The sequence below is a fragment of the Lissotriton helveticus genome, chromosome 5_1 (genome assembly GCF_964261635.1).
Source record: "Lissotriton helveticus chromosome 5_1, aLisHel1.1, whole genome shotgun sequence".
Taxonomy (NCBI): Eukaryota; Metazoa; Chordata; class Amphibia; order Caudata; family Salamandridae; genus Lissotriton; species Lissotriton helveticus.
The window spans coordinates 1526803056-1526825650 of record NC_136065.1 but is presented as its reverse complement, the minus strand read 5'-3'; positions in this window follow the sequence as shown (position 1 = coordinate 1526825650).

Sequence of the window (22595 nt, the reverse complement as noted above, 5' to 3'; positions counted from 1 at the left end):
AGCTGCACCAGATCGACATCACCTGAACAAGGAGCACAGCTGGCACCGCAGCCAAGGCCCGCGCCAACAAATCGCAAATGTAGTACCAATCCAAAAGCAACAGTCATACCAAACCACACATTCCGGTCACCACCACCCCGTATTGCAACCCCACCAACTCCCCTACGTTCCCCCCTCCCCACTCCCTCTACATACCATCCCGGATCCCCCCCCAAAAAAACTGCAGAGCAATGGAAGGATATATAACGAGTAACAACAGTTCCCATGCGAGGGCAATCGTAGTCGCCCCCCTGTGGTGGGGGAAGGGGCACCAATGTGTGTGCCCTCCGAGGGCCGGACTGGGGTGTCTTCCCGAAAGTACAAGTTACCCACAGTACCTGAAGACGAAGGGCCCCTCCGGCACCATAGGACTTCGCTGTAAGGTTCAAGCCGCCCCAGAGCTATCCTGTGACGATGGCACTGTCACAGATGCAACAGAGGCAACCGCTGCCCCCCGCTCCTGCAAGCTGGTCGTGCGATCAGGCCGTCTCAGATTCCTTTCTCGGCCCACTCTCTGCCAAGATGGCGACCGCCGTCTCCGCCTCGAACGGGAGCCACCGTCTTCCGAGGCAGGGGCTGCATCATCAAGGCCCAAGATGTCCCTGGCCGCTTGAAGAGACCGGACCTGCACCAATCTGTTCTGCCACCTGAAGATGAGGCGAAAGGGGTGACCTCAGGAGTAAGATATAGATTGTTCTCTGAGGTAGAAGGTTACAGGACGAAACTCCCGTCTCTTCTGGAGCGTCGAAGCCGCCAAGTCCTGGAACAACTGGGGGGCGATGGTCTCAGAATTGCAAAGATGGGGTCTCCCGAGCCTTCCGGAGAATGCGCTCCTTCAGTTGGAAGTCGTGGACGCAAACCAAAATACCGGGGGGAGGCCCCCCTCCGCGTCTGGGCAAGCCGACCCTGTGGACCCTGTCCATCCTGACGGCACTCACGTCCTCATCATTAAGGACCTGTAGGAAGAGCGCTTCTACATATCCCCGCAAGTCACCAGCTTCCCCGTCCCACGGCACCGCCCGGATGCGGATGTTGTTCCGGCGGGACCGGTTCTCCAAGTCCTCCGCATGTGCCTGGAGATCCAGGTTCTGTTCCGTGAGCCGGATTACATCTTGTTGTAGTTGGTGCACGTCGTTCGCCACACTGAGGTCATGATCCTCCAGAGTGGCCACCCGCTCCCCAGTGCCGTCCACATCTCTCCTCACCTCGCGAAGGCCCGAAGCTAGCTGAGAGCGGAGTTCCGAGATATCCTCTTTCATGGCGGTGAAAAGTTCCATCATAAAGGCCTTAGTTGCAGGAGCCTCATCGTCGTTTGGTTTGGGAGATGCACTGGGTCCAGGAGACGCCGGCTGTTGGGTCCTCTTCTGTGGTGCTTCCTTACCAGGCTTCCCTTTACGCTGTGACGCGGACATTGTGGCGTCGCTGGTCCTCCCACTCACCAGTGGAGAAAGATAACCCTGGCCCGCTGGAAGGACATGACGCAGGCCTTTATTGAAGATAGCGACACCCCGCAGCGAGAACAGCCGGTTCCAGCCCAGGGATCAGTCGATCCACTACTTCAGCTTTGGATCCCTCGGGCCTATCTCCAAGGGGCAGACCCTGCACCTTTCCAAATCCGCTTCAGGCGCCGGTACAGGACGCAAGCGCCTCGCAGTCCGTCGGTCACCACGTGGCGTAGGCCGCTTGCCACCACTCACTCTGCCCGGGTGCCTGTGCAGGGCCACCCCATCATATGCGGCGCTAGACCTCCGCGCCGGAGCCGGTCCAATCACTGTCGCCGGAGGGCGCCGCAAACGGTTCAGCTCCACACAGCGGGGCCGAGCCCACTGTCGGTGGCTCCCCAGGTCAACAGGCACAGCACGACCAGGGGCACCCCACCGCAACGCGAGGAAAAAGCACCACACTCCAAGGGCCCGAAGCGTTGGACTCCTCACAGCCTACCTCGCGGGGTCTCAGATGTCCACCCAGGGTGCGAGTGTTCAATGTAGGCCTTCCCGCCAGCCAGACCCTCCAGAGACCAGGGCTCACCTCCTACTGCAATCGTCCGCAGTCAGGACTCGCGCTCCAGCAGACAACGTTGTTACTCCTGCGGCTGTCGCCCCGCAGTCATGCGCCAGACGGGTCCCTCGCAAAACAGGCCCCAGGGGGTCCTCTCGATGCCTCTCGATGCCGCGGGGGTCGCCGCCGCTTCACGGCGCTAGGCAGAGTTTCCCTCCGCGCCTCCAGCGCTACAGGCGCACATAGGCCAGGCTTCCCAATGGCGGCTCACCACTGCAGCAACGCAGCCCTCCAGCCGATGATGGGGCAGGGTGGCGTGGCAGCACCCCTGGGCGTCCCCCTCATGTGTCCAGTGTCCCGGGGGCTCACCGCGGCAAGGCAGCCCCAACCGCCAGGTCAGTTCAGGGAATGGGGGGAGGGGCATCCGCCGGCCTCCACCTCCGGCATCCTCCTACCGGCCGCAGTGCAGTCGCTCGGCTAGGCCTCGCGCCTCCGGGGTCCCTGTGCAGCACCCCCGCAGGCGGCGAGCCCAAAGCCGAGTGCGCCGAGGCCACCTCTGTGTGCGGCCCTCTCTCCGCATCTCAGGTTGTCCGGCCCCTCTCGTCACTCGGGGCCGGGGGTCGCAGGGCCTCAGGTCGCCGCCGTGCACGAGTCCGCCTCCAAGCCTCTACGGGACGAATTCGCCCCACCGGACTCAGCCCCTCCACCTCGGGGTCACAGCAGGCAGTGGGGGCGCTGACAGCTCGCTCCTCCACGGGCTAAACAATGCTTAGCTGAGTTTGGCGCCTGAGGGACTCTGAAAGACGTCTCACTCCGTCGCCATCTTGGCCACGCCCCCCACATTTTGTATTTTAATCCAATGCCACACTTGGCACAAATAATGTTTCAATTCAACAGACACCGCAGGAAACAGTTGTTTTCATGCACCCTTGAATAGTTTTGGGCTGGCAGTTCTATTGGCAGACTAGGCCACACAGTGAATTAAATAAATATTGCCAATTTATTTAAAAAAACGAAGAAAATTAAGTAAACTGTGCAACATTTTTCGGTCATAAAAGAAGTAAACTAAATGCAAAAAAATTACTACGCCCTTACTAAAACAGCATGCCACCCACCACTACAAAAGTTACAAATTGAATAACATTACAAATAAACCCTGGTGCATGTCCCCAATCAAACAAATAATATCCTTATACACCAGTTTTTAAACTTACTTGTCATATCTCATAAACAAAATCCTTAAATCAAATGGTATATATGCAGCAGCCAAGGAGAGTGATCCTTCCAGCTCCAAAACCAATGAAAAGTGACCAGGAGAAGGACAAAGCATTGAGAGAAGACTGCTGTACAGGAACAGGAAGTTGGAGTCTCTGGGACACTTCCTTCCTGTGTAAAAAAAAAAGGTAAGTTAATTAAATGTGTCGATCAGATGTAGGCCAATTTTGCCATGTTTTGTGAAATTAAGCCTGGGGGATAACTCCGCTCCTGGTGTTTGCGGAATTCAGGCACTCCTTGCTTCGCGGAGGAGCACAGAATTCCTGAATTCAGCCATCTAGGAGCAAAGTGCATTTCACTGCATTTGTCTTAACCCGGAAACAGTGGAGCAGCGTGCTTATCAAGGTCATGCAGCACATTTCTCCTGGATTTCCAGAAGATTACACATACTGGGGATTCTATTTTATGAGTCAGTCCATTATTTGGACAACCATTTTTCATACATCGGTCTAGAAGAGACTCTAGAAATAATTTGGACCTTTTTTCTTATCCTTGAAAAAGTCCAGGAGGACGAAACAGGTGTCACCTGCATTGTTTTGGACACCCAATGAATGAAAAGGTATCTTCAAATAAAAACGTTGTTGAAGAATCCAACTCTAGATGACTGGATCTGATCATTTCTGATCATTAACAGATCATTGAGCTCTGGAACCGTTCCTGAAGACCTCAAAGTAGGCCAAGTCACACCACTGCTGAAAAAACCAGGGCTAGACACTGAGGATCTGAATAACTTCAGACCTGTTTCGAACCTACCTCTTTTGTCTAAGATCTTAGAAAGATGTGTACTCCCTCTGTTAACCCAACACCTGGATAACATCAATCTCCTAGACCCCATCAATCGGGCTCCAGAAAAGTCTGCAGTACTGAATCCGCAATTCTCAATGTTATTGACAATCTGCTCAAGTCACTTGACTTGGATCAATGCTGCCTTCTCATCCTTATAGTTTTATCGGCCGCATTCGATACAGTTGACCACAAATTGCTCATCAAGGTTTTACAAGAAAGGGCCGGTCTTCAGGAGACGGTCCTCCACTGGTTCTCTTCCTTTCTCCACAATGGTTCCCAAAGAATACAAATTAAAAACTTCGAGTCCGACCTCCACCTTGTCACCAGGGGTGTTCCACAAGGGTCAGTGCTCTCCCCTCAGCTTTTCAACATATACATTGAACCCCTCACCTCTCTACTCAGGAAATCCAACATCCTTTTTCACTTATATGCTGACGACACGCAGCTCTATCTGGAAACCACTTCAATTGACAACATCCAGAGACTTAACACCACGCTTAAGGAGGTTCAACACTGGCTCACAAGTAATCACCTGAAACTTAACCAAGAGAAAACGGAAGTACTCCTCATCTCGAACAAAGATGAAAACCCCCAAATCAAAGAATGGCTAAAAACCATTGACGCCCTCAATGGCAACCTCACCTTAGCGGAGTCGGTAAAATCTCTAGGAATCACCCCCGACCCGAAACTGGACATGAAGAAACATATTACTAGATCTGATAAAAATGCCTTTCTCAAAATGAGAAACTATTATACAAAATAAAACCCTGCTTCCCACCCAAGGACCTCCAACAAGACACCCAAGCACTGGTACTCTCCAGAATAGACTATGGGATTGCTGCCCCGACAGGGACAGCAAAATCTCACCTCGCCCCCTGAAGACAACATTCAATGCAGCTGCCAGAATGGTTACTGGAACTAAGAAATTCAAACACATCTCTCCTGCTCCTAGAGAACTTAGGTGGCTCCCAGTTGAGTTGCCAGCCAGCTTTAGAACAGCCTGCCTCACTCACAGAGCCCTGCACACAGGCAAACCGGAATACCTGGTCGCCAAACTCAAAAGGGCCCGCCAGTCCAGAAACCTCGGGAGCTCCAACTCTCTTCTACTCATCCCGCTAAAAACTCACAAGCAGTAAAACGCAACCAAATCATTTGCTGGAAACGCAACAAAAATCTGGAACTCCATCCCCCCACATCAGAACAACCCCCTCGTTTCCAAAATTCAAGGCACTACTCAAAGCCCTCTTCCCTGACCGCTCTCGGACGAACTGAAAGAGCCAAGGAAGTTCCTAGCCAACGCCACTCCTCACCTTTATCTGGGACCAACGACACTGAATCAGATTAAGAAAACTTTATGTGTGCGAAGTAAATGAACAATGATTACGCTCTGATGATCGTCTGGTTAGGTCTTGCTGCCTCCTCCCCTCTGCCCATTCGCTCAGGTATATGTTCCCTACCGGACGCGATCCCTCATGCCCTTCCAATTTCCTGTACCGTATATTTGCACATAACTGTATATGCTGTAAAGTGCTCTGATTGATAACCCTGGGTCCAGCCAGGACTATATAAAACTCCTAAAATAAAAAAATAAAAAAAAAATAAAACTTTATCAAGAAGAGGCTTACCATTAAAAACTGAATTGTGTGTGCTAGAGTGCATTCGATTTCAAGTTCCAAAGAGGGCAGTCTTGCATCACAGCAGCCAAGAACACCATCAACCAGAACACAGGCAACAACAACTGAAGGACTGGACCCAACGTCTGCATTGTATTGGTTTCAATAGGCAGGGCTCAAGTTCAGCGCAGGGTTGATGGCAAAACAGGCTGAGCAAGTGGCAGCACCAATGATCATCCACAGGATGTCCGGGAGTATCTGGATGAAACAAAAGAGGTCTATGTGGATCAAAATCTATTGATGCAGTGGTATGGGAAGATGTGTCAATGGCCAGAGCTAAGCAGGCTGGCAATAAAGTATCTGGCTTGTTTTGTCACCAGTGTGTTATGCTATGGTATGTTATCTGAGTTTATATAGCACACAGGTGCCTTAGCAAAGAGGTGTCCCGGTGCTGCCAGCGTCAGAGAGGGCCAGGAGGCATGGGGACAAAACAGGTAGGCACAAGGAACATACAGAAGGATGGTAAATGGCTAAGCAGAGGGGAAAAGAAAAGTTTTGATAGCTTTCCTAAAGTCCAGCAGACAGTCCAGGCTACGGATCTGGGAAGTCAAGAAGTTCCATAGCTTATCTGCTAAGCAGCTGAAGGATCGACCCTTAGCCCGAAGACGCTTCACTCTGGGGACTCAAACAAGGTAGTGTCCCAGGTAGCGCAACTGGCGAGTCGTGACATATGGGGCTAGCAGGTTAGCTAGGAGGCCAGGCGATGCAAGCTTCAAGATCTTAACAGACAAGCACAGAGCCTTAAATTGGATCTGCTTGGCCACGGGTAGTCAATGTAGTCTCCAGATGGCACCCCTAGAGTGGCAATTACGCAGAAGCCCCCACAGGGATCTAGCGGCAGCATTTTGTACACACTGCAATTGCATGACCTCTGCCTGGGCATCCCCCAGAAGGAGCGAACTAGCATAGTCTAGTCTAGATAGGATAGCTGATTGAACAATCAGCTGGCGCGTAGGAGGATCAAAGAACCTCAACAGCGGCCTAAGTCCCCGAAGGAGGCAACTTGTTTAGTATGATCTTGAAAACTGAGGGTAGAGTCAATCCATACCCCCAAGTTTTTGACTACCGACGTAGAGGTGGGAGCACTACCAAGAACAGTTGGCCACCATTGCTCTCTCCAGAGGCTCCTATCCTTCCCCACCAGCAATACCTCCGTTTTATTTGCATTCAGCTGGAGGCAATTTGTGATAATCCACTCCGCAAAGGCGGCCAGGCCGCTCCTAAACCTAGCAGCATCCTGCGTGGAATCATCAGAGAGGGCCACCACCAACTGCGTATCATCTGCATACAAGACCATTGTGAGGCCCATGTTCCTGGCCACCGTTGCAAGAGGTTGAACAGGGTGTCAGAGTCAGGGTGAGCCCTGAGGCTCATCCTGACTGATGGAATGAGCCTGGGAAAGAAACGGGGGCAGACACTCGGAATAATCTCTCTGTCAAAAATGATCTGAACCATTCCAGCGCTAGGCCCACAAAACCCGCTTCCTCCAGACGCTGTAGCAGAGTCCCATGAGAGACCGTATCAAATGCGACACTATCATCAAGCAAGATCGGTGCCGCTGTATGACCGGATTCGAGAATGGTACGCAGATGTTCTGTTACAGCCAGGAGAGCAGTCTCGGTGATGTGACCAGAGCAGAAACCATTCTGAGAGGGATCCAAGATGTTATTAGTATTCAGGAACCTCATTATTATGTTATTAACGTGAGCCTCCACAATCTTAGCTACCCAAGGAAGGAGGGATAATGGCCGAAAAGTTTCCAGTTTGGCCAGGTCAAGCGAAGGTTTTTCAAGTATAGGGGATACCTCGACTGTTTCCATGGCATAGGGACCACAGCTGTAGAAAAAGAAGTATTAACAATCTGGCACGAAGGGGCTAGGAAGAGAGAGAGCGAGTCCCTGAACTGGGCAGACTATAGAGGATCGGCGGGGGGGCCGGATTTAACTTTCCCACTCAGTAAAGTAAACTCTTCCTGCGTGATAATAGCAATAGCTGCCAGAGAATGCACATCCCTCCCTTGCTGCTTTGACAAACAAGCATGAATAGCAGGGTTTAAAAATGGCCACAATGCCGCCTCCCTAGACTTTCTGTTAACGGTGAGAATGGTATAGCCTGGAGGTAGCGCTAAGTTAGGTTCAGCCACCATGTCTTCATTAAGCCAGGTCTCAGTTAAGAAAAACACATCAGGAGATTCCTCCATACCAGATCATAGATTTCTAGGTAATACTTGGCCAGTGAACGAACATTCAAATGGAGAATTCTCATCTGAGGCCTGGGCTGGGAAGGGGGAGGTAAAGGAAGCAGTGGCATAGGAGAATAATACCTACAACAGAAACAGCCAAAGGGCCCTTCCAGAGGACCTAATGGAGGCGCACTGCAAGCCTTGACCATAGAGTTAACAGCCAATAGTTCTGCCCTAGAGTAAATGCGCAATCCTGAGGGGCCACCGGCAGCATTCCTGGCGAGAGGCGACATACAGGTGTGGACGGGTGCAGACGGGCTTGCCGCAGGCATGCCCGCTGCGCTCCCATGCTATGTCCCGCTCAAATACCGGTAGAGGAGGAGGCCCCCAAAAAACTAGACCACCCCTACCAATATGGCAACTGAAAGTGGCTGACCGGAAGTGAGGACTCCAGCGGCAGAGTTTCAAGCACCCTCCACAACAATCAGCCAAAAGAGGCTGCGGTGGACCGGTGAGCTGAAATTGACTAACAGCCTTCCAGCAGAAATGCTAACAAAGGTAACAGATACAATTCCACACAACATACAAATAAAATGTTAAATTAGCGAAGGCGAAGTTCCAACAAGTGAAATTAAAATAGCAGTGCTACCAGCGTGTTAGCTAGAGGAACATTATTATTTTTGAATCAGATTTATGCTGCCCCAACTTTTTTGTTAGTCCCATATATGTTGCTGGATTGCCATTGGACCAGTGTGCATTGAAGAAGCCTCCGCAATTCCTTCCTTACATTGGGGACAATGCTTGCCCCGCTTGCATGCCTATTGCCTAATGCCGATCCCTTTTTGCATCACTTAGCAATAAAAGGTCTGCCCCATAAAATCATTTATTATCTATAAAACTGCCTGCTTATACCAAATTCAAATGTGTTGCCTGCATCAAAGATGATTGAATACCTAATACCTAAACTACCCATGCTTGGATTAGAAGAGGTAACTTCAACTATTGCAATGGGGAGTGACTGATTGCGTGAGTGATGATTTAAGATGATTGATGATTCATGTGGTGGAAGACAGTGAGGGAGGGTGTTGAATTGTAATGTGGGAACTTGCCTCAGATGACTGATTTGAAATGTTTGGGGCCTGATAATTGAGTTATAATTTATTCCCTGGAGGTGATTTGCCTTCACAAACTTACTTAGAAAAATAGAATTAACCAGAATGGTCCACTCCTATCATCATTCTGTTTTTTTTCATCATCTAGGTGTCCCAGGCAATTGTTTTAGTTACAAGACTGCCATATGCCAATCTGTTGCTTGCATTAAAGGGGGGATAGTGTACCTACCACTGTGCTTGGAGTGGAACAGGTAACTATTGTGCCAATAAGTGATCAGATTAACGAGTGACTGTGAGTGATGATTGATGTGGAGGCTGACAGTGAGGGAGGGTGTGTTGTACTGTATTATGGGACATTTCTTGAGATGATTATTGATTTGCAATGTTTGGGGCTTGAATGATGGGCTCTCATATTTTTTCCCTGGAGGTGATCAACCCTTTCATACTTAGCCAGATTTAGTTGCAGGGTGTTCTCCTTTTTTCTGGTTCTTCAGAGAATTGAACAGTCACTTTACTTAACAAACAAAACCTATGCAAATTACTGCCACTTTGTTTCTCTACTTGTTCTTCAACAGTATGCACTCCACGTCTATCTTGCTTGGGTCATCATGGTTCATAATGATGATGACTTATCTGGGACAGCGTTACTGAGGGCGGAAGCTGCAGGACTACCTCATCAACAGTGAGAAGCAAGAATTTATCGAGTATTGACTTCAGTTCACTGGTAAACCAAGAGTCTGTGGCCTAGTACTCATCTATGTGAAATAAGAAGAGGTGCGTTTGTGAAATTCTGCTCTGTGCATGTGTGCTGGACTCCCTCTTGTTCTTTTTGCTCTGCCTCTGAGTCTTCTTGATACACTCCTCAGGAAGCTTACCTTCCTTCTATCCTTCTCCTTGAATCTAAAACAGTTTCTCTTTTATAATCTGCAGGCCTTCTTCTAGTATCATTCACGAGCAACAGGCAAAAGCTACCCAAGCTCAACAACACTCCTGCTTACCTACCCAACCAGTGCAGACAGACACCAAAGAGTAGACATTCTTGAGGAAAATGTATTTATTTAATTATGTAGGAGTTTATAAAGTGCTCAGTTACCCCCAACGGGGGTGTCCCGTCACTATGATAGGTGGCGGAAGTAGATAGCGGAATGGTCTAAGGGCTGGAAAACAGCCACATCTTTAGGACACGAGGGAAGATAGTTTCAGACTCTGCAGTATGCAGAGAGAGTGGCAGGCTGTTCCAGGCTTTGGCAGTGATCACTGCAAAGGCTCTGCCACCCATTCTAGACCAGCGGAAACAGGGAGTTGCCAAAAGGCGAAGATAATTCGATCTAAGGGTACGGCTGTACTGGGAGTGCTTGAGTCGAGCTCTAACATAAGTTGGACCATGTCCCTGGAAAGCCCTGAAACCCAGGACGAGAGACTTGAACTGAATACGTTTGATCACGGGAAGACAGTGGAGCTTTCTCAAATGGGGAGTGATCGAATGGCATTATGAGATTTTGTATATCAGCCTAGCCGCCGTGTTATGAGCAATCTGCAGGCATCTAATCAAATATGCTGTTGCCCCCAGATAAATACTATTTGCATAGTCTAGATGTGAGGTGATCAAAGCAAGAATGATGGTCCGACAGGACTCCAGGGGGACGAAGTGAAGAATTTTGTAGAGAATGTGAAGTTTACCAAAGCAGGCAGAGGAGACCTGACTAATTTGGGATTTGCAAGACAGCTCAATGTCAAACTGGAACCCAAGGTTCCTAGCCGAGTCCACAGGTTTAGGAGGGGGATTCAGCTCAGATGGCCACCAAAGCGATGGAAGAGGGGGCTTTTTTGATTCAAAAACAGAACCTCAGTTTTGTATGAGTTGAGCTTAAGCATATTCAGTGACATCCAAGTGGAGATATTGAATAGGCAGTGTCTGAAATTTGCAAATGCTGCTTCGGAGTGATCATCAAATGAGAACACCAGTTGTGTGTCCTCGGCGTAGGAGATCACTCTCACGCCACTGGATTCAATAACGTTGCCAAAAGAGAGAGATAAACATTGAAGAAGAGAGGGCTCAGAGCAGAGCCTAGGCAGACTCCACAACTCAAGGGTTTCTCCTCGGAGGCAAAAGGATGGAGAGAGACTTGTTGAGTTCGGCCGTTAAGGTAGGACCGAATCCAGGACTAGGGGGTGCCTTGGATCCCAAGGTTGTAGAGTCTCTCTAGCAAGATGGAATGAGAGACCGAGTCGATTGCCTCGGACAGGTCAAGAAGCACTAGCATGGCTGCTTTGCCTGAATCCATGCATTTGAGAATGGTCTCAGAGAATTCAAGGAGGGCAGTTTCAGTACTGTAGCCGGATCTAAACCCAGATTGGAAGTCTTGAAAAAGGTGACAGGATTCAAGATAGCTTGACAGTTGTTCCTGAACTAGTCTTTCAAAAACTTTAGCTAGCGCTGGTAGAAGGGAAATAGGTTGATAATTTTTAAAGAACGATGGGTCAGCATCAGATTTTTTAAGAATAGGCACTAGGAGGGCCTGTTTCCAAGTTGAGGGGAAAGTACCAGTGCAAAGGGAAGAATTCCAGACCTGGTTCAGAGGAGAAATAATAAGGGGGACTAAGATACTAAAGAATCGTGCCTGGCAGGGATCCTAAGGGGAGCCAGATTTGTAGGTGAGAAGTTTTTGAAGTGAGGTATCGATGGAGATGCGGTGGAAAGTAGTCAGCGCATCGCTGTTAGCCACCCAAGTATTAGTGATGATGGGGCAAACATTGAGTAAATATCCCAAATTTTATAGTTGAAGAAATCAGAAAGCCCATTAGATGGATCCTGGGTAGGAGGTAGTGCGCTCGAGAAGGCAGACGGCTTGGTGAAAACTTTAACAATTTTGAAAAGCATTTTTGATGAGTTGCTGGTGATGTAAATTTTATTGATGTAGTACTCTCTCTTGGCAGAGCACTTGAAGTTATGAAAAAATGTTATGGCGACTTTATAGACTGATTTAGCTGTGGGTTCAAAGGATGATCCCCAGCTGTGCTCAAGTTTCTAGCGGCGGCTTTTCTCAACACAAAGCACAGGGGTAAACCACTGGGCCAATGGTGTTTGTCTTGAGGAATTAATAGGTTTAAGAGGGGCAACAGTCTCAAGGGCCAAGGAGAGCCAGCTATTGAAGTTTAACACATCAAGCTCCGGATCACCACCCAGCTGAAGGGGGGTAGAGAAAAGTGCAGGAGTCATGGAATTTCTGGTAATTTTAAATCACTTCCTGCTATAATGCAGGGTAGTGAGAGGGTTAGAAGATCGAGGAGATAGCGCCATGCTGAATGGAATTAGGAAGTGGTCAGACCAAGTAAGTGGTAAGGAAGAAGCTGTAGCCAAATTTGGGATGTTAGTTAAAAGTAGGTCAATCGTATGACTGGCCCGATGGGTGGGGTCGCTTACCAGCTTGGTCAGAATAAGGCACTCCAGTGTCTCAAGAAGCTGGTGGGCTTTAATGCAGTGTATACCATCCACATGCACATTGAAATCGCCAAGGATCGTGAAGTGGGGGTGTTTGAGCAACAAGTCCGCAACTGTATTGTAGAGTTCTAATAGGTGATTGGGAGGGGAGTTGAGGGGTCTATAGATTAGAATTCCAGCCATAGCTACATTAGGTGCTAATGTTATACTAAAGTACATAGCTTCTAATCAGACGTTTCCTATACGAGATTTCCCAACTTGAGTGGAGGACCCCTGCAACTCCACCTCCCACCTTGTTATCAGCCCATTCACGCCCGCAAATCGATAGTCACTGGGAATAGCTAAGGTAAGGTTGGGATTCGATTGATCCCTGACCCATGTTTAGGTAAAGAACATTAGGTCCCATGCATGTGTTTCAAGGGAGAGCCAGATGTCATCTGAGTGGACGGGAGGGATCCGCTATTAAGTAAACAGGCTTTAATGAGGGGGAGTGAGTCGTTTGAGGTGCTGGAGGAAGTACGCGTCGCTGGGAGCGGTACTGAAGGATCTACCATAAAAGTGAATGGGCAGAAATCACATTTAAAATAGCCAAGGGGTCCCGAGAGCTCATGGATAACCAGGGATACACAGTACCTATCTCTCAGATTGAGGAGTTGAGCCCTGGACCAGTGAATTGGAGCATTAGAGGGGCTACTGGCACTGGCCGAACAGTTGCGCACAGGCGCAGACAGGCTTACCTTTGGAGCACGGGCGGCACGCTCGCTGCGTGCATCCGCTGCGCGTCGTAAATTATATTGTGCCATATCTAGGCAGTGTGTGCTAGAACTGTGACCGTCTAGCTCCACCCCTGTCAAAGGCCAGAAGAGGGAACCTCAATGCCACCAGCACCCTCCACAACAATCGGGCAAGTGTACTGGAGTGTGGGGCGGAAGGTGCCTGATAGCCGCAGGGAGACACCTTAAGGCCGTGTGAAGCAAAGAGTCATGAAAATTATAATTACAAAGTGCAAAGTGCAATGGTGTCCACAAAAGCATGAGACTTGACAAGAGTAAATTCAAAAGATACAGACAACAGGCTAAAAGCAGTTTAAAATCAATAACTAAAGAAACAAGTAACGTGCATCTGTGAATGTCCGCTGAGCGTGTGAGATGACATGTGCCTTATGTAGGTGCACCAACCAATTTTGCAATACAGCATAATTTTTCTTTTAACAATCATAATAAGAGAAGTGGGTGGGTGGGTTTGCTCCCCTACCTAGAAGACAGAGAATTTAGATATCTGATAACCTGGTCTCGGGGCAGAAGGACTCCTAAGCAGTAGCCCACACCAGCCCATTACCAACTGGTGCAAAGTCCCCCACTGGTGATCGGACACCAGGGTTTGCTAGTAAAGCGCTTGGAGAGGATGTTGACTTAGTAAACATGGAGTGTACAACATTGGTTACCCTAGTTTGGAGATGATCCCTAAGCTCCTAGGCCTTTTAATACTTTAAACCTACAAAAATGGACATTAGACCATAACCGAATGAGGCACCAGTTCCATCTATCACCCATACAGTGCAAACAATGGACAATATTGTGTGCTGAAAACCAAATGTGCCCCCTGTCCAGGAGCACCTCCCCTCCACAGGGGCTACAATACAAGAACCACTGGATTGGTTCTACACCACAATCTGTCAACACAAAAGTCCGTAATTGTTCATCATTATCAACAATAAAGGAAAAATCACTGCTAATGCAAGGTTGCCGTGTTTTATTCTTCTTATTTATTCCATATTTATTCAAAAATCATCAGCTGACGCCTTTCGTCCTCTTGACTTAGGACTTCTTCAGGGCCAGATGGAAGACCAGCCACAGACTAATCAAATCTGTAGTTGTCCGATTGCAACTGATGCTGGTTCATGCGGAAGGAAATTACAACCAAATGGGTTTGGTTTACTATGTAAACAAGTAAACCAGAATAGAGCCAAATAAAATGATGCAGCTGTCCAACATCCAAACAAGTGCATGTTGAAATCCAAAGGCAAGTGGCATGATAACCATAACAGTAGGATAGTGCTAAGCAAGTAGGTTCCATTCGGAATATATAACTAAAAAGTGGATAGTATCCATATCAACGTGTGTCCAAAACGAACACAGTCTCATAAAGAGCCAGCGGACTTTCAATACTTCCAAGGACAGGCAGTGGGTCACCATCAATGGGCAGAGGGTGGAGGCTCTGAGGGGCATAGTACCCAGTATTACTGTCAGGTTTCATCTGGTGTCAATAGAGCAGGTAATAACATACATTCTAATGTTTTTGTGTGAGCGGTGCACACCTGAATTCAAAAGGTTTAAAAAATGTAATCGAAAAAAGGTTTAACTGGTAAACTAATCTGTAAATGTGTTTATGTGTGCTGCGCAGTGTTTGTGGACTTCCTGTCCCATGTCTGAATATGTCACAAAAATCAAGAGAAACCTCACTTGAATCACTGCATGCCCCACTACTGTAGTTTAAACAACTTAAACAATCTTTTGAAGGTCAATCATGAAAATCAATAATGTAAACAATTGAACAAAATGAAACTTTAAACACAAAGTTGTTATCCTACAACAGTTTTTTATTATTGAACAATTATTGAACAATCAACATATGGATTAGAACAACCCTGATATTAATACATCAATAGTTTGTACAACATTTCTAACGTAAATCATTCCATTCTATGGTAAAGAAACATTCTGGCATTCCAGTGTTTTTAAATCAAAGACATTTCAAGGTAGCCCGATGCATTTCAGGACCCATAGTCCCTTCCTCAGGGGCCACAGTAATGAAAATAAAATAAATGTTTGTTTGTGTGTTTATAATAAACATACTGTTACAAGCTCAAAACATTTAAAAGGCTACCAAAATTAAAGACAACACAAACTATGAGCAACCATATGCCCATGTATTGAAAGAAAAGGAGAACAGTGGACCATCACCAGTGCACGAATACGTGAATGAATGTGCGCATGCTATAAAAAACCTGAATAACTGGGAGCTTACAAGAAGGCTAACAATGCAAAAATAACAGGTTACCTGTCGGAGACGGACTGAAAAGATCCGAAACTAAAAGAAATCTACCGATGTGGAAGGGTGAGAACACTGTGAAACAAATGGGTGACAAACTAAGTGGGAACACTCCAAAATCAGAGAGAACATAAAGTGAAAGATGACTAAAAAAGATAGATGGTGCTGCCTGGTATAGCAAAACCTAGAATGTAATTATGAAGACACCACTGAGTAAAATGCCCCACAAATGAGACAACGTGAGGTGGATGCACCGCAAAAGAGAACCACGTTTTACCTCAGAATGAAAGTATGATGCAATAAGAAGGTCCCACCTAATGTAGGAAGCTGCCGGTGTCACGTGACTTCCGGGAGACGTGTACTAGTAATGCGGAGCAGAATGGCCGCCATCTTAAAATGTGCAAATGGTAAGCGCTGATAGCACAGAGTTCCTGTCCTTAGAAAAATCCGCAACAAGAAAAAGATGCCCAAAAATGCGTGTTAATCCAAAATAATATTCCGATTTCAATTCAACAAATCATTTATGGACCGTTGGTACGCAGTACTGAATAAATGTTCATTAGATCTAAACCTATTGATAGTTGAGGAGTTATCAAAAACTATCAAGGAATTCGAGGAAGAAATCTTCAACATCAAACAAGATCTATCCAGACGCATCGAGTCAAAGGACTGGGCACAGGCACTCGAATAAATGAACATCAAATTAGAAAATTACGGTAAAGAGCTTCAAGAGCGGAAACTTCGTAAATTCAAAAGGGACACCATTGACCACCGTCTCCATGAAATGTACATGTGGGCAGAAAGGTACGCTCAACGTAGACCTTACAAAAATCCTAACACCTCATCTGAGGAAAGCATTGTTTCAGATCGAGAGACACAGATAACCAGACCTCCATTAAACACTAACACATCAAGGAGCAAAATTGCCACCACCAGTGAGATAACAGAAACTCCAGCTCCAAGCTCCACTAGTGCTTCTTCTTTTTTTGTCCAAATGTCCACAACTCCCGGAAGCACCGGATTTAACAGCAGAATAGACAAGCGGAAGCTTGGCAAAGCAAAGCGAGGAAAAAGAAAAAAACTGAGAGAAACCTCAACAAAACTTACGGAGCTAGAGACAATAATTATAAACATTTCATCTCAGACTCTCAACATTCAGCAAACACGTCTTCTCAACAAAGGAACCACCTTCGTACCAACTTATAAAACCACCTTTCAGGAAACAGAAATTACTTTATATCGCTTCATGCGCACACTACAATTACTACATTTTTTCGACAATGTGGTATCACACATCCTCACCAAACACAAGTTCTTGGAATTTAAAGCCAAGAGCACTTTTGTAGCACCGGTCTCGCACAAAATATTTGATTGCTTTGAATCGTCAGTAAAACAGGACCTCAATAAATTAGAAAACCAGCAACATAAAGGCCAAAATTTGTCTACAAAAGAGAGAAACATCTTGAAAGATTTAGCCAACAATGAAGCATTGATATTTCAACCAGCGGATAAAGGTGGGGCACTTGTAATGATGGATTCTATGTATTATCACCGTAAAGTGCAAGAACATCTATCCGAAAAGAACATGTACTTAAAATTAGATCATGATCTCACCTTTGAAATAATGCAGGTTTTGAGGGATATCTTAGAAAAGCACAAGGCATGGATTGGATATCTGGTAAAACTAAAACCTATTTGACTCAACAAAATCCCAAATGGCCAAACACCTACATGTTGCCCAAGATTCATAAACACAGGACTGACCCACCATTCAGACCCATTGTGTCGGGGTGTGGGTCACATTTCGAACCATTGGGTGTGTACATAGACCACTTTCTTCAACCAATCGTACAGACTTGGAAATCATACATAAGAGACAACACTGATTTCTTAGGCCGGCTCAACCAGCTAGATTTATCAAATACTGCAGATTTCCTGTTATGTACCATTGATGTGACGTCGCTGTACACTTGCATTCTATTACAGGAAGGACTTGAAGCCATAGAATGGGCATTACTCAATCAACCTGAAATAGGAGCACACACATTTTCCTCATGGAGCTGTTACTTTTACTACAAGGAGGACTTTTTCTGCAAATAAGTGGCACTTCTGTGGGTTTCGGGAGGGGGGCCACATACGCAAATATTTACATGGCTGCATTTGAAGGAAAATATATTCTCAACAATCCAAATTGGAGCAGACATTTGATAAAATATTGTCGTTATATTGATGACATATATCTAATTTGGTCTGAAACTGAAGAATTGCTTCGAGAACAAATTCAAACAATCAATACCCCCAATAATCGCATCCAATTTACATTCAACATCAGCTCTACCGGTTTACCGTTTTAAGATGTTTTGGTGGAAAAGTCTAAATCCATCATACCAGCGTGTTCATCAAACCTACTGATCCGAATAACACCTTGTTGTTTCAAAGTTTCCATTCTCCTAAATTAATACAGAATTTACCATACTCTCATATGATCAGATCTAAGAGGGACACTCCAAGGACCTTGTTGGCAGCTGGTGTGGGCTCTCCTAGCCGCTTTACTTTCACAACTTGCGGTACCCGCTCCGCGGGTCCCGCTGCGCTGCTCTCTGCCTCGTGGGGACTCTGAACTGGGCTAACACCGTGCTGCAGGGCTGCGAGCAACTGGGACCGGACTTCGACTCCCAGAAGTCCCGGCCAACCACGCCTCCAGTCACCTGGCCGCTCTCCCTGCCAGCCACGCTCAGCTCTCACCTGGTAAAGCTTTGCCATCGCAGGACTTCGTGGGACACTCCAAGGACCTTGTTGGCAGCTCGTGTGGGCTCTCCTAGCCGCTTTACTTTCACAACTTGCGGTACCCGCTTCGCGGGTCCCGCTGCGCTGCTCTCTGCCTCGTGGGGACTCTGAACTGGGCTAACACCGTGCTGCAGGGCTGCGAGCAACTGGGACCGGACTTCGACTCCCAGAAGTCCCGGCCAACCACGCCTCCAGTCACCTGGCCGCTCTCCCTGCCAGCCACGCCCAGCTCTCACCCAGATAGGTGACGTATATAAGTACAGTGACAATCCCGCTGCGCGGGAGCGTCCCGGGAGAAGCCCGGGACAAGGGCGGGACCGTCTAAGGCCGTCATAGGCCAGATTAGGCTGGACTGGGCCAACCCTCTTCAGTTTGCCCCTTGTACACTGGATTATTGTATTGTTAAATTACTTTAAGTTCTGCGCCCATCTCGGTTAGTTATGCCTTCCCCGGCTAGGGAGGGCACTCCTACGAGGCTGGGAGGGGTAAAAAATAGGACCCTGGATAATTATTTCCCACGGGCTGCGGGAGAAGGGGACAAGGAAAGTAATTTGACTAAGCTTAGGGCGGAGCGTAGACGCTCAATAGAAATTCTGAAAAATAGGCCCCTTGCAGACAATTCCATATTACTGAGTGAGGAAACACCCGTTCCGGATGATGTCCCACTCCTTTTGAGGGACTGCACTAACACCCCGACTGAGTCTACCACTAACTTAGCCCCCTCTCTTAGTCCAAGTAGTGTGACTATAGATTTAATTTCCCAGCCTCCACTGGCTACTAAAGCTAGGAAAGTTAACGCTAAAACCAAACAAACTTGTGTGAAAGGGGCATATGGGCCCCCACCGAATAAACGCAGGAGGAAGTCGAGGGGTGGCCAGGGAAAAATAAAAAACAAAAATCCCCCACTCTGAGTTTGGTAGGATAACAAACCCCCCCCCCTACTGAGAGGCCAGTGGAAGATTCATATTCAACACCTCCAGAAAAGGTAACTACTGCTACTGACACGGTTGATGCTATAGTAAATAATGCTACCAATGCCCCTTTCTCTGTTGTCCCATTAGGAAATCTTGAATTTTTGCTTAGGTCCCTATTATTGCCCATTAGTGAGAGTATAAAAAAGGTTGAGATCAGACTCACCATATTGGAGACTACACTAAATAGCATGAAATCGGTCGCTTGTACCCAGAGTAGACCTCTTGAGACTATTTCTCCTCCCATGGTCTCTACGAAATCCTCCAATAGGCCAGTTACTTCAGTACCCCCCCCGATTACCACTGTTGCTCACCCTTTACAACCCCTTATGGCTAACATAGTCCCAGCCCACCCATTAAACCCTAATAAGCCACCTTCACCTGTAGGCCTAGCTCCCCCTATACCAATCATTGGTAGCTCTGCTTTTCCACCCCCAGTTAAGCCTCCTACTAGGCCCCGTAGACCCAATCTCCCTCCAGAGGCAAACGACCTTATGGTCGTTATGGCCGGTGTTCCCCTACTCAAAGTGGGCGAAGTTGAGAACTTCTGCACATTGAAAAGCAGGGTCATTAAGTGGCTGAATGTGAACAGGCCCCTCCCGGTACACCTTAACAACGAAATCATTATGGTGAGAAGGGTCCCTTGGGTGGGAAAAACAAATAAATCTATAATAGGAGATTGCATCCTGGTGAGCTTTCGTGATGCTGGGACTGTTACTCATATATGTCGAGGGAAGAATAGATCACTTGAATTAACAATTCAGACCCTACATGTGTCATTTTTCTTCCCCTCACCCCTATCCATCTCAATCAACCCCATGATATCTGGACGAGGGTTGCCCGGAGGGGTAGACACCGTGATTTTAATGCTCGACCAGTTTTTCATGGCCCGGTGTTACCATTCTATGGTTCCAATCGATTTAGTTGCCTGAGCGGACTTGAGGGGGTTGATTGACATACGGGTTGTTATACTAATACAACGGGAAATGAATCTACAGTAGTCGCAAATACAGGGGATTCAATACTGGAACCTGAGCAGCAAAGCCCCCCTGTACAACAAACCTTACCTAGTAGGGCTCAGGGGATTGAGGCAGACGTGCCCATGGTCACAGATATCGAGCAAATACCCTCTACACTAGCAAGCGATTGCCTGGTACCCCAAACCCTCAATATAATTAATGACCATAAAAAAATACCTGAAAAGGAACCAATTAAAATCCTTAGTTGGAACCTTGCAGGTATCCATAGGAAATTGGCCCTACCCGAATGGAATGACTTGGTTGAGGCACACAAAATCTGCCTCTTCCAGGAGACTTGGAGCATAGAACCGCTACATCGGGTTGGTTTTGTAACCCATTTTGTTCCTGCTGTGAAAGTAACGCAAGGGAAGGGACGTCCCTCAGGGGGACTTCTTATCTGGATAAGCATTTCCCTTAACTGCTGCATAACATCCAGGCAGGTCAATAGCCCAGATATATTAGGGATCCTATTAACTAATCCTAGTATGGGCTTATCCCTTGCTTTATATAATATCTATGCCAGAGGCACTAAAAATGGGTGTACTTCCATGGTGATCTTCGACTTGGAAACACAACTTAGAGACCACGAGGAAGCTGACCATATCTTGGTAGCAGGTGACTTTAATTGCACCTATGAGCCACTTCCTATGGAGGAAAATTTTGATCTTGGTGAGGAGGACAGCAAATGGGGTATCCCTGCACTCACTATCCCCCCGATAAAAAGATGGTCCCGTAGCGCAATACAGCTTAATGCGCTGACATTAGAATTCGGTCTAAGAGCTACTAATGGTCGCACAGCCTCAGACCGCCTGGGTGCCCATACGTTCAACAGAATAGATCATTCCTCAAGGATTGATTATATTCTGTTGGACCTAAAACTTTGGGGACTGGTCCATGATATGGTAGTGATAGCTACTGTTGAGAGTGATAATAACTCACTTTCTTTATCTCTAACGAACCCCTGGCTTAGTGATGAACCTGCAGTCTTATCTAAATGCCCTCATACAACTACTGTTTCCTCCTGTGGAAGACGTCTAAAATGGAACAAAATTGTTATGGACGCTACTAAGATCTCCACCATAGACGAATTACTTATGGCCTCACAAATAGAACTGGATAATATCAATCCAGTTTTGTTAACTGAAAAGGCAACACCTATCTTTGAAGCAGTTGTTAAGTCCATAGGGGAAGTCTTTTGGGTTAGGGGCTCTGAAGGGACGAACTTGTCCCATCCTAAATCCAGGGGAAAGCATGATTGGTATACCCCAGCATGCAGACGGGCAAAGTCTCTTTTAATAGAGGCCGTTAAAAGCAAATCACAATCTCTGATATAGACTGCTAGGAAAAAACATAAGACTATACTGGCACACGCTAAAAAAGAATGGGAAGAAGAGTACTGGTCTACTCTTAAAGAAGTCAGTCTCAAAAAAGACCCAAAATGTTTCTGGGATACAATTAGAGCCAGAAACAGGCCGGATATTGATCTTATCTCATGTAGCATTTCAAGTCAAGCGTGGGTTAACCACTTCTCAAAGCTATACTCCCGACATGATGATCTGCTACCTATTGAGGCTCCCAATGATGCTGAAGGGAGGTTTGTGGTTCCAACAACGAATTTATTAGATTGGAGTATTGTCCCCGACGAATTTGGCTTTACAACTAAAGAGGTGGAATACGCCATAAGTACCATCAAGCCCCAAAAAGCCGCTGGTCCGGATGGTATTCCTGGCGATCTTCTGAGGTTAGATATTCCAAAGTGGGGTAAATTCATTTACTCCTTACTTGTTGCCATCTGTAAGGGTGCTCCGATCCCTTCGTCATGGAAAGGGGCGGAGGTGGTCCCCATCTTTAAAAAAGGTGCCAGAGATGAGCCGTCCAACTACAGACCGATCAGTCTGTTGGATATTACTCAAAAAGTAGTTGGCAAGGTTCTACTGGTCAGAATATTGGACTGGATAGAAGAAAATAAAATCCTTTCCGACTACCAGGCAGGATTTAGAGTGGGTACTGGGACAGTCGAACAAGTTTTTAGGCTCATGATGGTGTATTGGAGGGTTGTGGTTATAGGCAAAGGCAGTCTCTATCTCGCGTTCATCGACTTAAAGACTGCCTTTTACCTAGTACCGAGGGAGACATTGTGGAGAGTCCTGGCCGACATGGGGTTGCCACACTATTTACTCACATTACTGGTCAGGCTGCATGAAAATAGCTTTGCCCAGATTAGGTGGGGTACAGGAGGGGAGAAAACTAGCAGTATCCC